The sequence below is a fragment of the Scylla paramamosain genome, unplaced genomic scaffold (assembly GCF_035594125.1).
Source record: "Scylla paramamosain isolate STU-SP2022 unplaced genomic scaffold, ASM3559412v1 Contig87, whole genome shotgun sequence".
In the NCBI taxonomy this organism is placed as follows: domain Eukaryota; kingdom Metazoa; phylum Arthropoda; class Malacostraca; order Decapoda; family Portunidae; genus Scylla; species Scylla paramamosain.
The window spans coordinates 278428-292500 of record NW_026973752.1 but is presented as its reverse complement, the minus strand read 5'-3'; the positions used below and the strand labels follow the sequence as shown (position 1 = coordinate 292500).

At 42.6% G+C, this 14073-nt stretch overlaps 2 long non-coding RNA genes across 2 annotated transcripts in view; one reads left to right on the top strand and one right to left on the bottom strand.

Annotated features, from left to right (window-relative positions):
• LOC135098847 (uncharacterized) overlaps positions 1-14073 on the top strand; it is a 109178-nt gene that overhangs the window by 45333 nt on the left and 49772 nt on the right. The window lies entirely within an intron of this gene.
• LOC135098846 (uncharacterized) lies at positions 11747-14048 on the bottom strand. Its single transcript, XR_010267431.1, has 2 exons — positions 13534-14048; positions 11747-12580 (listed from the first exon to the last, which is right to left on the bottom strand). It is a non-coding gene; the product is annotated as an uncharacterized LOC135098846 (long non-coding RNA).

Here is a 14073-nt window from a genome sequence, read left to right as displayed (position 1 = left end):
AAACTTAACTCCTAAAAAATTCAAACTCCCTTTCTTTTAAAAAAAAACAAGAACATTTTAGCCGTAAAGCTTTAACACATCGCAAACATAATCACATAAAGTGCCTAATAAAAAATTCAAACTCCCTTTCTTTTAAAAAAAAAAAACAAGAACATTTTAGCCATAAAGCTTTAACACATCGTAAACATAATCACATAAAGTACCTAATTTACCCTTATACTTCATTAAACTGGTAAAACTACTAAAATCCAACATATTATATCTAGCCCTACAGTCCCTTGACAAAGAACAATTTAACAAAACATGAGACTCATCTTGTACTGCATTACTATCACACATACACAGTCGCAACTCTGCTGGTATTCCATTCCTTCTACCTGTCTCAATTTTTAAATCATGTGACATTAATCGAAGCCTCGTAAGGGCCTGCCTTTTGTAGTCCGGGACAAACTCATTGCTGACATAAACTGGATGTACTGATAGTTCAGGGTTAATTACTGATCTGTACGCCACATACTTAGATGCCGTCTCGGGTTTTTCTCTAATTTTTATTTTGACTATATCCAGTGGATTTACGTTATCTCTATACTGTAGTGCCTTCATCACAAATTGATACCCTGGAGTATTAGCTACTCTGCACAACTCAAATGCAACATACTCGTAGAATGGTTCTTCAACGTTCGGTTCCCTTAACTTTGATTCTAGAAATTTCCTTCTCCTTTTTGCTATGACATCAAGTACAGGTGGAATACCTGATTCAATAAGACACATGTCGGGGCTTGTAAATTTCCTTACCCCTAGCAAGTTCTTTACTGCTCTATTGTATTGAACAATTATCTTTCTAGGATTATTTGTCAACCATGTTTCTGAGCTATAAAGAAGGGCAGAAGTGACAGCAGCATCAAATACTTTGCGCTTGTATGTATATGGCATAATGTTATTTGCTGCACAAAAAATTGCAAATTTATTGAGTTGCATCTCATTCACGGTTTCGTGAAGGTCCAATACTGTGTTCATCTTTGCATCATCACAAATCCATGCCCCAAGGTAAAGATACTTATGAACACAGTCTATCTTGATGTTACGAACAGTTAACGGCAATCTGTCTTCATCTGTACCTCGCACTACCATAAGTTTTGTTTTCTTTTCATTAAGTACCATTCCATATTCTTGGCAATAATCCAACACTGCGGTTAACTTTCTCACACACATTTCTTTAGAAGTAGCTAGTATTACCATGTCATCCATAAGAAGGAGCGTATGTAGTTTCCCCAAGAATCCATCTGTATCTACACACCTGTTTATCATCCTAACCACCTCATCCATGTATATGGTGAATGAGAGACAACTCGATGGAGATCCTTGGCGGACTCCAACAGTGGCATCAATAGTTACAGAACGTAACACACTTTGAGTACAGGAATACATAGCTTGTATAGCACGCAACATAACCTTACCACAACCACGTGATTTAAGCAATTCAAGCAATTTACCTCGAGGCACTCTATCATATGCTTTGCTGTAATCTATGAATAACATATACAGCTTCTTTTTCTTATAATTAGCCAGGTCACATAATAATCTTAACGTCATTATTTGTTCGACACATCCTCGACCACTTTGAGCACCTGCTTGACATTTATCAATACTTGTCCATAGTTTTAATCTGTTCAAAATTAAGTAATCATACAATTTTGCCAATGTATTCATAATGGATATGCCTCTGTAGTTTCCACATTCAAGTCTGTCTTTACCTCCTTTGAAGAGTACAAAAAGTTTGCTACAACTCCATGAAACTGGATAACACACATTAAGAAAAACAACGTTAAACATATGTAAAAAGAACATGATCCAGTCAACAGGTAAAGCTCTCATAATTCCTGGACAAATACCAACATAACTTTTTCTAACATTCACATCCTTGAGTACTTTATCTAATTCTTGTACAGTGAAAGGTTCGTCTAATACGGGTATCGTTGGAGTCGAGTCATCTATACATACAGTGCGAATACTATTAGTGTGACACTCATTATTTAACAAGCTCTCGAAATGGGTCTTTAGTTGATCGTCTTCAGGTTGTCTGTGTTCGTGCGTATCAATATTCCCTGACCAGTTAATGGCCTTCCATATGAACTTAGCATCATTTGTTTCTAATATCCTTCTCCAGCGCGGCAACGTTCCGTCCCACGTTTCTTCCTGCTGGTCGAGACGTCCACATCTGTTCCTACGAGCAGCTTCATGAATAATTTCACTGCTCGATCTGAAGGCTTCAGAAATATTTTCAATACTAACAGCGTCCGGATTCGGTGGATCGAGACTTAGCAATTCGGTACTGAAATCATGTAAGTTTACGGTGTCATATCTTGGACTTTTCCACATCGACTCGTTTGCACGTATTCTTCGGTATGACTCACCCAAACCTTTAGCTCGTTCTAACAGCTCTGTCGGGGAAACTTGAGTCATTTCTTTAGTAGCGAGATCTACGCAAATTGGGGCGTGGTCGGAACCTTTAACTGACTTGTTTACCTCGACCGAACTGACAAATCTTACGCAATCGGAAGTAACCACGCACAAGTCAATCTCCGATGTCCATCTTGATCCTCTTCTAAAAGATAAGTCACCTCCTAAGGTAGTTCCTTTTCTGTTCAGGTGATTCATCACAACCATATTGTTACTTCTACACATGTTACGCAACATACGCCCGTGACTATTCACTACCGGATCCTTCACACCATCATATCTATAGACACTTCCATCACCACACGACAACACATGTGATCCAACTCGTGCATTAAAATCACCTAAAACAACTACGTCACGAGTGTTCAAACACATCTCACTTAACGCTCGAAACGGTGAAGCTTCGCAATATAGTGAGTCTTCTGGAGGTATATAAACACCACCGAATTTCACATCTTTACACACCGATAAATTTACCCATATCATGTCATCTTCCTCCATGTTTACATTGGTCACATATTGCATCAACGCACATTTGATGAGCAACATAACACCACCTCTGTTACAGCCTACTCTTGACTTATTGTTATACATATAGAAACCAGGTACGCTTTTTTCATACGCACTTTTAACCTCTAACAGCCAAACCAGATCATATTGCATTAAGAACTTAAGAATTTCCGGATCATTCAATTTTTCCCTTACTCCACATACATTCCATGAACATAATTTCAACACACTGGTATTTTTCTTTGTATTCAGAAAAAATATGGTGAAAACTTATCGATTACATTGCCATCCCTTAACAACACACGTCTTTTCCAATCATAACTAATAGACACACCCACATTTTCCTGGCTTTTCTTTTTCTTCTCTTTCACGTTGCCTCAACCGCGCCATCTCCTTTCTCACTGCCGGGTGGACATCCTTCTTGACATACACAGAAGAGAGAGGTCCTTCAACTGATTTCAAGTTCTTTGCCATCCTCACGATCTCATTACGTTGATTTCCGTCTCCCACCACGACAAGAAGCGGTCGTTTCCTACGCTGGTCCTCTTTTCCGAGTCGTTTGATTTCCCACGCTGCAGGATCAACGTTTTGCTGATATCCAGTCGCTGCTATCACATTGCGTACTTTCTCAGCATCGTTGCACCCTGTTACATCGCTCTCTTCTGTCAACCCAGTAATAACTAAATTTCTCTTCCTCTCCTTGTTGTCCAAAGATTCTAAAAATAACTTGTTGTGAAATAATCTGGAATGCTTGGTCCAACTTATCAGACAACTGCTCCACTTCTTGTTTAATGCTGGCCATGCCTTTCACTTCCTCTTTTAAGCTTCTTATTTCCTCCAATAGATCATTATTAGATGGTTGTGTAGAGGCATCAGCTGTTAGTAGAGTTGCAAGCGCTCTCTTTAGTTGTGGGTTTGTCATTTTATTTATATCTGTTGGAGCCAACGCTCTAACAGGAGCTGGATCTTCATAGGTTGTCATGTTCACTTTGTTACGCACTTTATGACCTAGGTGCTGGGGCTTAAGTGTTAGGAGCTCGTCTTCTTACTACGTAGCAGAGTGACAGCTTGCTTTATGTGATGTGGTGCTTTATGTGGTGGCCTTTATGTGGTGGGTTTGCGACCTTGCTTGACGCTGTGTGGTGGTGTGTAGCCTTCCTTTATGTTGTGTAGTGGAGTTACTGCCTTGCTTTATGTCGTGTAGTGGAGTTACTGCCTTGCTTTATGTCGTGTAGTGGAGTTACGCCCTTGTTTTATGTCGTGTAGTGGAGTTACTGCCTCGCTTTATGTTATGTAGTGTAGTTACTGCCTTGCTTTATATCGTGTAGTGGAGTTACTGTCCTGCTTTATGTCGTGTAGTGAAGTTACTGCCTTGCTTTATGTCGTGTAGTGGAGTTTCTGCCTTGCTTTATGTCGTGTAGTGGAGTTACTGCCTTGCTTTATGTCGTGTAGTGGAGTTACTGCCTTGCTTTATGTCGTGTAGTGGAGTTACTGCCTTGCTTTATGTCGTGTAGTGGAGTTTCTGCCTTGCTTTATGTCGTGTAGTGGAGTTACTGCCTTGCTTTATGTCGTGTAGTGGAGTTACTACCTTGCTTTATGTCGTGTAGTGGAGTTTCTGCCTTGCTTTACGTCGTGTAGTGGAGTTACTGCCTCACTGACACCCGCTTCCAAGCGAGGAGCAAGAGCGGCGCACGTCCTTCCCCCGTCACGTCTCGAGAGAGACGGAAAAATAGAGAGAAGTAGGAAGCAGGAATAGGTGAAGAGAACAAGGAAGGAGGGAGGAACATGTGGAGAAAAGGAGGAAGGAGGGAGGTATAGGTGGAGGGAAGGAGGGAGGAGGAAGAGTAAGAGGACGTTATCAAAATACCACATGGATAGTTAACAAAACAATGAGAAAAGTGGAGGAAAGAAGGGAGGGAGGAAGGGATAGGTGGAGGGAAGGAGGGGGGGGCGGGAGGGAACAGGTGGAGAGGAGGAGAGAAACATCAGAGGAAGAGAGGAAATTTTTAAATACCACGTGAAAAATTAACGAAACTATTGGGGAGGTGGAGGGAAGGAGGGAAGGAAGGAAGGATAGGTGGAGAGAAGGAAGAGGAAGGAAGCTCAGGTGGAGGGAACGGGGAGGGAGGAAAGAAGGAGCAGACTTAAGGATGGAGGAAAATATGAGTGGAAGAGGAGAAAATCTGACCTAACACGTGGAAAATGAATAAAACAATGAAAGAGGGAAGGATGTGAACGAGGGGACGAGGGAGGGAGAACCAGCGGTACAAGTCATCAAAGAATAATAATGATAACAAAACCAACGGTAATATTTAATCCAGGAAGTAAAACAAGACAACACATCAACACACACGCATTGTCATCGATCTATTGCAGTGCGCTTACCTGTCCCATCACCACGAGTGCTGTGTGTTTAGCGCTCACCTGTGGTCATTAGGACAGCCACGCGCGCAGGGTCACGTGACGCACCGATTACTGAGGGCGGCCGCGGGCACAGGAGGCGAGTGATGTTGCTTGCCTTTATTCCATTTTGTGACGCGTAAAGTGACTGTGCGTGAGCGTGACGGCGTGCGGAGGTGCGTGAAGGTGTGTTGCAGCTTCATATTATTAAGGTGAGTGAGAGCAGAGTGAGTGTGTAGAGAAATTGAGTGAGGTAATGAGCGTCGGTTGCGTGGCTTAAAATTTTCGTATTTTGTGACGTGTGGTGTGAGAGTGAGTGCGTGCGTGAGTGTGACGCTGTGTGGAGGTACGTTTAGGTCTGCTTCATCAACTTTATCAACGTCACATGTCTAAGGTGAGTGAGAGGAGAGTAAGAGCGTTGAAAAGTTGATGAGGGGTGAGAGTGCCAGTCACGTGGTGTTAGTTTTTCTTAATTTGTGACGTGTGGTGTCAGAGTAGATGAGACTGACGCTGTGTAGAGGTGCCTGTAGGTCTGCTTTATCTACTGTGGGCTCGTCACGTACGTAAGATTAGCGTGAAATGAGAGAGAGAGAGAGAGAGAGAGAGAGAGAGAGAGAGAGAAAGAGAGAGAGAGAGAGAGAGAGAGAGACGATCATAGTGTAGTTTAATTCCTCATTGTGACGCATATTGTACTTAGTCACGGTGGCGCAGCATGGGGGGCGGTGAGAAAGTATAGCCATCTTAGCACCGAACCGTCACGTCTTTAGAGCGAGTGAGAGGCGAGGCAGAGCGGTGAGAAGCGAGTGGCAGTAGTGAGAGTTTTAAACCCTTGGGCGTGGGGGGGGCGTGGGGGGTAGGAGTGATGGACGGCTGGGGTGCTTGTAATGTACAGAAGCTCTTGTCAGGAGTGAGTGTGTGTGTGTGTGTGTGTGTGTGTGTGTGTGTTAATGGAAGAAGTGTTGAGAGCATTTGATATTTGTGTGATGCACGGTGTGCCCAGCGGCGCCTCTAAGTGGGTGATGGTGATCAGTGGTGGTGGTGGTGATGTGGTGGCTGGTTGTGGTGGTGATGGTGGTGGTGTTGATGTGATGACAGATAGTAGTGGTGATATAGGGACTCGTAGTGGTGATGATGGTGACTGGTTGTGGTAGTGATGGTGGTAGTGATCAGGTATGGTGACGGGTGATGGTGGAATGGTGATGGTGGTGATGATTGATAGTGGTGATGATGGTGATGTGATGATTCCTAACTGCTGCTCCAGAAGGAAAAGGAGGAGGAGGAGGAAGAGGACAAAGTTAGAGAGGAGTAAGAAGATAGGAGGAGGAGGAGGAGGAGGGAGATGGTGGTGGTGAGAAGGAGGAGCAGAATATGAATTAGGAAGAGGAGGAGGAGGGAAACGATACAAGATGAGAACTCAAGGAGAAGAGGAAGAAGAGGAGGAGGAGGAGGGAGGAGGAAAACGACATGGAGAATATAGCACGGAGAGCAAAGGAAGAGGAGAAAAAGAAGAAAGTACGGTGGGGAGGAGGAGGAGAAGGAGGAGGAGGAGTAATTTGGGGAAAGGGGGAAGAGAAGTCAGGTGTACAAGTTTAGAGGAAGATGGAGCCGTGTAGGGATATTTGGGGAGGAGGAGGAGGAGGAGGAGGAGGAGGGGCAGATAAGTTTAGGATGTTGGGTGGTGGGTGTGCGGTGTTGTGTGGTGTGACGAGACGAGGGCGAGAAGGGGAAGGGGGGGGGGAGGAGGAGGAGGAGAAGACAAGGGCACTAGGCTTTGATTTTAGAGTTGAGGAATAAGGCAGTTGGTTCCAAGTGGGCGGTTCGTTAGTTATGGGTCCGTGCTGCTTAGTGGGGCGTGGGCGTGGGTGTGGGGGAGGGGAGGAAACATAGGCGTTTTGGGACTGTGGGGGGCTGCAAGAAGGGCGGTAATGACTGGGGGGCTGAGGTGGACATGGGCGGCGCTGGGTCAATGGGGCAATAGGATGGCAGATTGATGGTTTAATGGAGGGTGGGCAGGCTGCTGGGTGTGCTGAGGGAAGGGGTGAAGGGCTGAAGAAAGGGTAATGGGATGAAGGGGTGGCTGCTAAAGGGATATTAGGGTGTATTGTTGTAGGTAGGTGAGTGGGGGCGACTGGGATGAGTGGGAGGGTGACTGGGGGGTGATGACCTGGAAGGTACTGGGGTTACTTTGGGGGCGATAAGTGGGGGAGGTACTGATGAGGTGATGGCTCGGGAGATGGTGGCGAGGTGATGGCTGGAGCTGGTGGGGTGACAGTTACAAAACAGTAACAAAGAAACACTTGACTTGGGAAGGAAAATACGTGGAGGTGCAGCGTAACAGAAAACGCGACTAAGAAAGGAAATAAAATGGATACGTGAATAAAGATAACCGGAGCTCATTCCTTTAACATATAAAGAAGAAAAACACGTTACTTAAAGAACAGAAAACAGAACTCACTCCATTAATGTAATAAAGAAGAAAAAACACGTTACTTAAAGAACAGAAAACAAAACTCACTCCATTAATGTAATAAAGAAAAAAAACACGTTACTTAAAGAAGAGAAAACAGAACTCACTCCATTAATGTAATAAAGAAGAAAAACACGTTACTTAAAGAACAGAAAAGAAGTAAAACACACAAAGGAGGTAATACATTTCTTTTTCAATAAGAACCCTCGGAAGCAAGCACACACACACACACACACACACACACACACACACACACACACACACACACACACACACACACACACACACACACACACACACACACACAAAATAAATAAATAAATAACAATAATAATAGTTAAAAATAAATAAATTAATAAAAACAACCTTCCGAAAATACCAGTCAACGTAAAACAAAAGAAAACACTCGCACAAAACAACAACAACAACAACAACAACAACAACAACAAACAGGTTTTTAACGTCACAACCTGCAGTCACTTACAAAACCTAAATTTTTACCCTTAACTACACCCACAACAACAACAATAACAACAACAACAACAAACACTTACAATATAAACAAGCAATTAAATCACAGAGTAAGAGAGAGAGAGAGAGAGAGAGAGAGAGAGAGAGAGAGAGAGAGAGAGAGAGAGATTGAAAGTGAGTGAGATTCAGCCAGCCTCTCCTTCTCCAGCGGAATTGCAGTAGGCTCTCCGAGTGTTAGGGAGAGGAGGCCTAATTGTTGCAGGTGTGGAAGGGTTTTGTCTCCTGTGTCAACCTTACTTATCACTGCTCGCAAATTTGCATCTTATTAATTATGCAGGTAAGTGAAGCAAGGCGACCTGTTCCCTCATCCTCCTCCTCCTTCTCTTGTTTCTCCTCTTCCTCCTCCTCCCATCTCTGTTCTACACTTCTCTCTCTCCTACGTATTTCTTTCTTCTTCTCTTCTCTCTCTGCTTTCCTTTTCTTCCACCTTCCTTTTCCTACTTCCTCCTCCTCCTCCTCCTCCTTCCTTCCTTCTCTGTTTTACCTTTCTCTCTTTCTCCTACGTGTTACTTTCCTCTCTCTTCCATTTTCTCTTCTTTTCTCCTCCTTCCTCCTACACCTCTTTCTCCTCCTCCTCCTCACTTTTCTTCTCTTCCCTTCCCTTCCCCTCCCTCTCTCTCTCCTACTTATTTCTTTCTTCCCTCTTCATTCTTCTTCGTCTCTTCTCTCTGATTTCCTTTCCCTCCTACTCCTCCTCTATCTCCTTCTCTTTCTCCTATCTCTCCTCTACCTCCATCTCACATTTTTCTCCCTCTTCTCCCTCTCTGCTCTCTTTCCTTCCCTCTTTCCTTCATTTCCTCCTCCTCCTCTTCCTCCTCCACCTCCTCTTAGTCCAATATTTCTCTCCCCTTCCTCTCCTTTCTTTTCTTCTCTTTTCATTCTCACTTCTTTCGTGTATTCAGAGGAGAGGTAGGTGAGGAGAAAAGAGAGGAGAGAAGAGAGGGAAAGATGGAGGGGATAGGAAACTGGAAAGAGGAGGAAAAGTTAGGAAGAAGGAGAGAGAGAGAAAAAAAAAAAAAAGACATGGAGAGGGAAAGAAAGGAAACTGAAGGGTGAAGGGAGGGAGAGAGAGGGAGGAAACAGGTTAGAGGAATGGAGGAAAGTAGAGTCGAATTAGAAACGCAGGAGGGAGGATACGATGCAAGGAGTGTTTGTAAAGTGAGCGCTGATTGGCTGGTGCAGTACGTCCGTAGCTGCGTGATTCAGTGGTGTGTGTAGCCTGCCTTGACAGTGCCTTGTGTTGCTTCCTGCGGGCCTGGGTCTGGTCTCGTCTTGCCTGGAGGTGGTAACACTCAGAGGGAAGACCAATCACAACTCTTTATCTTGTGTTGTTTGGTGTGTGATTGGCTTTTGTCACGTTTGTAATTACTCAAGGGGGAAAGGTTGATTCATTACAAAGTTTATATATTTTATTGGTATGGGTATTCTTTGGTAATTCTGGATACTATTGCAAAAAAAAAAATGTTTGGGTTAATAGAGAGAGAAGAAAAGAAAGATAGAATTTATATATTTTACCTGTTAATCCTTTGAGTGCTAATGATGCTATGACAGTCCATTAAGTTTGCAAGGAGAGAGAGAGAGAGAGAGAGAGAGAGAGAGAGAGAGAGAGAGAGAGAAGAGAGAGAGAGAGAGAGAGAGAGAGAGAGAGAGAGAGAGAGAGAGAATCACCATGACAGCAGGAAACTAATATGTGAGCCCTTTCCTGTCCCCCCCTCCCTCTTTCACCATTCCTACTCCCTTCTTCCCTTCTCCTATTCCCCTTACCTTTCCTCCCTTTTCCTCCCTTTTCCTCCAGCTGACCCTTGTTTTTGTTTCCCATTTTTTCTTCACCTGGGTAATTTTGTCGGGGGGTTGGGGGGAAACATACTGATACGATCTCTCTCTCTCTCTCTCTCTCTCTCTCTCTCTCTCTCTCTAACTCTCTCTCTCTCTCTCTCTCTCTCTCTCTCTCTCTCTCTCTCTCCTCTCTCTCTCTCTCTCCTCTCCTCTCTCTCTCTCTCTCTCTCTCTCTCTCTCTCTCTCGAAAATTGAAGGTGGGGAGAGTAGAGGGGAGGGAGAGGGAGGAGGAGAAAGGGGGAGGTGGTGATTTGAAGGTGATGCGACTGTGATGGGCTGTGCTGTGATAATGTGCTGATGATGATGATGTTGATGGTGACGGTTCATTCAATTCTTGTTGGTTTGTCTGATGTGTGTGTGTGTGTGTGTGTTCGCCTTAATATTACATCTTTCCCTCACTTCTTTTCTTTCTCACTTATTTCTCGTCTGTTTTTTTTTTTTTTTTTTATATAGTTCTTCATTTTTTTCTCTTCCTCATTTCTTCTTTTATATTTTCCCTCGTACATTTGTTGTGTGTCGCTCAAATTTCCTTCACTCTTCGTCATTTCTCTTCCATATTTCCTTGACATAACCTGTCATCTCTCTCTCTCTCTCTCTCTCTCTCTCTCCTCTCTCTCTCTCTCTCTCTCTCTCTCTCTCTCTCTCTCTCTCTCTCTCTCTCTCTCACTTTTTCTTATCTTTCTTTTCACAAACACCGTAATCTTTCCCTATCACCTTCCATTTACCTAAACATCACCTGACTGACATTCTCACCTTCCCCTCTTACTCTCCCCATCACCTTCTCCCTCTCTCTCTCTCTCTCTCTCTCTCTCCCTCTCTCTCTCTCTCTCTCTCTCTCTCTCTCTCTCTCTCTCTCTCTCTCTCTCTCTCTCTCTTAAGGCCGGTTCACACGATCATGCTGCATGACAGTCAGCATGAAACAACTGCATGAAGTAGATGCATGAAGCGCGTTCGGACGAATCACACCTATCGTCATTGAGTGCAAGATCTAGCGGTGGTTGCGGCACAATGTCTCTTTCTCGTGATGATGCAATTGCGCTTGGTTTGGCAATAATTTTAAGAGAGAAAAAAAATTCTTCACGCCAACGGAAAAGGAGATGGGTCAAGGCATGGATTGCCCGAAAAGAACATTCGCACACAAACTTAATGAATGAATTGCAGTGTGAGACAGACGACTGGAGGAACTACCTCAGAATGGATGAAGGTACCTATAACAATTTGTTGGAACTTGTGTCACCTTATATCAAACGTGAAAATACTAACATGAGGGAAGCCATTACTCCCCATGAACGTTTAAGTGCGACACTACGGTTCCTGGCAACAGGACGTTCTCTGAAAGATTTACGATACTCCGCACGAATGGGCACCTCAACATTATCAGAAATCATCCCTGAAACATGCAACGCAATATTCCACGTCCTGAGAGGTGAATTTTTACAGGTAAGTCAACGTTTATTTCAATAAACATTTGAATTAATGATTAGTCATTGCTTATGAGAAATACCTTATATATTTCCTGTAAAGGCACTGTGAAACACTTCGTTTTAACCAAAAACATAATTTACTTCATTTAATATACATTATTTATGTAAATAAGTACATGTTGCAAAAACATAATAAATCTGCAATGCTACTTTTAGAAAAGTATCCTTCAAAAATAACCAAATTGAGTTCCTTCACTTTACATTATTGATGTAAATAAGTACATGTTGCAAAAACATAATAAATCTGCAAAGCTACTTTTAGAAAAATATCCTTTAAGCACGGACATGTATATCATCATAAATACAAATGAAACAAGTCTTTTCTGAAAAACATCTTCAAAGAGGAGTGAAATTCGCGAAATAACAACCTAAATTTTGTGGATCATTGCCTACATTTGGGGTAAGGGGAGGTTCACTAATGGATGTTGACCCTCGGATTTGGGGGGGCATCATTGTAATTGGAGTATTGTTGGGATTGTATCATAACATGAGGTGACGTAACTTGGTTTGAAACAATTTAAACAATATCTGAAGGCTTAAATGTTACATTATTAAAGTTTAGGCTTACATTGCTACTAAGCTCTCCTCCTTCTGCAGCGTCTAGAACCTCATTAATTAAGCGACGTGCTACCCTACTTGTTTTAGGGTCGAACTCGTCCAGTTTTGAACCTACATATTTACCAAAAATACTCATTGACGACTCTGGACGCTGCAAGTTTTCGGCCACTCTCTGTAGGATGTCATGCGTCACATCATTTTTCTTTGTGGGTCTCGGTCTTTTGTTCGGAGTTGGTGTTTGAACTGATGTGCTGCTTTGTGGCGAGGTAACATCAGTATCCAAGTCGTCAGCATGACCTGGTTCAGTGTCTTGCGATACAAGGTCTGTTGTTTTCTGGTAAAGAAAAGGTTCATCACGTGTTAAGTGCGAAACATATCATTCAAATTATTTATATGTAATATGCTGAATAACAAAGACTTTCAAGAGTCTGTAACAGTTAATGTTTCCCACGTCTATTATTATTTCCCATTTTTTCCAGTTCCCCAAAACCGAACAAGAGTGGACAAACATTGGAAACCTATTCGAAGAAAAATGGAATTTTCCAAACTGCCTTGGCGCAGTTGATGGAAAACATGTACGAGTACACATCACTCCTCCAAAGGATGCAGGGTCTTACTTCTATAATTATAAAGGGTACAATAGTCTAGTTTTAATGGCAGTGGTCAACGCCAATTATGAATTTTTGTACGCAGACATAGGTACCAATGGCCGTGTTTCAGATGGTGGCGTATTGAATAACACTACTTTTCGAAAAAAAAACTCAAAGACAACGAACTTCACATTCCACCCACTGGGAAGCACGGTCTCCCTTGTGTTTTCGTGGGAGATGAAGCATTTGCGCTGCGACCCTGATTTTTTAAAACCATATCCACAAAAGGAGCTGAATGATGACAGAAGAACTTTTAACTATCGTCTATCAAGAGCTCGAAGAGTAGTTGAGAATGCGTTTGGCATATTAAGCGCTAGATTTCGCATTTTCCACTCAACTATAAATCTCAAGTTAGACAGCATTGAGAAGGTGGTGCTAGCTACAATTGCATTGCATAACTATTTGCGAAGTAAAACAGTCACCACTCATAATATTAATAATGATTGTAATGACATGATGCCCAATAACAACAGCGATGAAAATTGCATGGCTAGTTTAGAAAGAGGAAGAGATGCACGGGTTGCATCTCAAATTGCTCGAAATGTTCGGGACAACTTTATGACATATTTCACAGGCGAAGGTGCTATTGCATTTCAAGAGAATGTACTGTAAACATGTAAGCTAATGAAGTACTTACCATTGTATTTCCATCTTCCTCTAAAGTGCTTGTACTTTGGCGAGGAACATCTTGGTCTGCAACAAACCTTAGTTCGTCAAAATAGTACAGAGATGGTGTGTATAATTCATCTGTACCAGAGCCAGATTTTTTGAATCATTAATTTTCTTCAATTCTCTTCTGAAACTACTCCTCAGAGTGTTTATTTTTCTAAGTACATCTGCCTTTGATGCTCCAGGGACTAGTTTTCTGTATATGTCAAGTAACGCATCTAAGGCACTATTCCTTTTGTTTTTGTTACTATAATCCTTACATTGCACTCTCCACAAACATTCATGATTTCTATACATGGAAATAAATTCTAATGTATTATCTTTTTCGTTTTTCTTATCCATTGCACTGAAAAACAAGAAAACAACTATATTAATCAAAGATAAGAGCTTGTGTACTGTTCACAAATACTGGCAAGAATGACGCAATTTGCATGACTGACGTTCACTCGGTCATGCCATACATCAGGCCATGCCAGCTCCGCCCCTTGCTCACAGGATTTCCCTTCAT